The sequence below is a fragment of the Ornithodoros turicata genome, chromosome 2, assembly GCF_037126465.1.
Source record: "Ornithodoros turicata isolate Travis chromosome 2, ASM3712646v1, whole genome shotgun sequence".
Taxonomy (NCBI): domain Eukaryota; kingdom Metazoa; phylum Arthropoda; class Arachnida; order Ixodida; family Argasidae; genus Ornithodoros; species Ornithodoros turicata.
Genome location: NC_088202.1, coordinates 67,761,025 through 67,761,637, shown reverse-complemented (window position 1 = coordinate 67,761,637; position 613 = coordinate 67,761,025). Strand labels below are relative to the sequence as shown.

Here is a 613-nt window from a genome sequence, read left to right as displayed (position 1 = left end):
GTACCTTTTTTTTTCACGCGCCCATTATTTCGTTTCAAGTGGAACTTGGACCGCAGGTGGAACACCTATGCAAACACCCGTCATTTACGTACCAGCTCGCGTGGCTCGTACCAGCGCGGTGGTTAGCGTGCTGGCCAGGTGAATGTCCCTTCTATGTTGTTCCAGCCTCAGCACATCAGTTCTCCATGTTCAACGTTTGCCGCTTGCGTCGATCCCTGTCGTATGAATGTGTGTATGAGTGTGCAAAAATGTAAGAGTGAAAGGAGGATGAGTGAGAGAGAGTGACTGGTTTGTCCCTTCAGATGACGCACCCTGAAAGTCGCTGAGAAGGCGTGTTAGCTTAGCTCAGTTGGTAGAGCCCTGGACTGGCAATCCAGAAGATGTGGGTTCGAGTCCTACAGCTGGCTAACCTTTTCAGTGACTTTCATTTTTCATCTTTCATGGCCATTTGTCGTAGAGACTGGAAGGTTCCCGGGTTTGAATACTGGTGCCGGCTGTGCTTTATTAGGTATTTCCTTGGTTTTCCTCAGACGTTTTCAGACATATGTCAGCAAAGGTCAATTAGAAGTCGGTCCAGGACGCACATTCCCCGAGGGCGTTAGTCGTGACGTCG

General features: G+C 49.6%; 1 non-coding gene across 1 annotated transcript; it reads left to right on the top strand.

Moving 5' to 3' along the window:
• The first annotated feature begins 334 nt into the window (after positions 1–334).
• Positions 335–407, top strand: Trnaa-ggc (transfer RNA alanine (anticodon GGC)). The gene has a single exon. It is a non-coding gene; the product is annotated as a tRNA-Ala (tRNA).
• Positions 408–613: the final 206 nt, after the last annotated feature.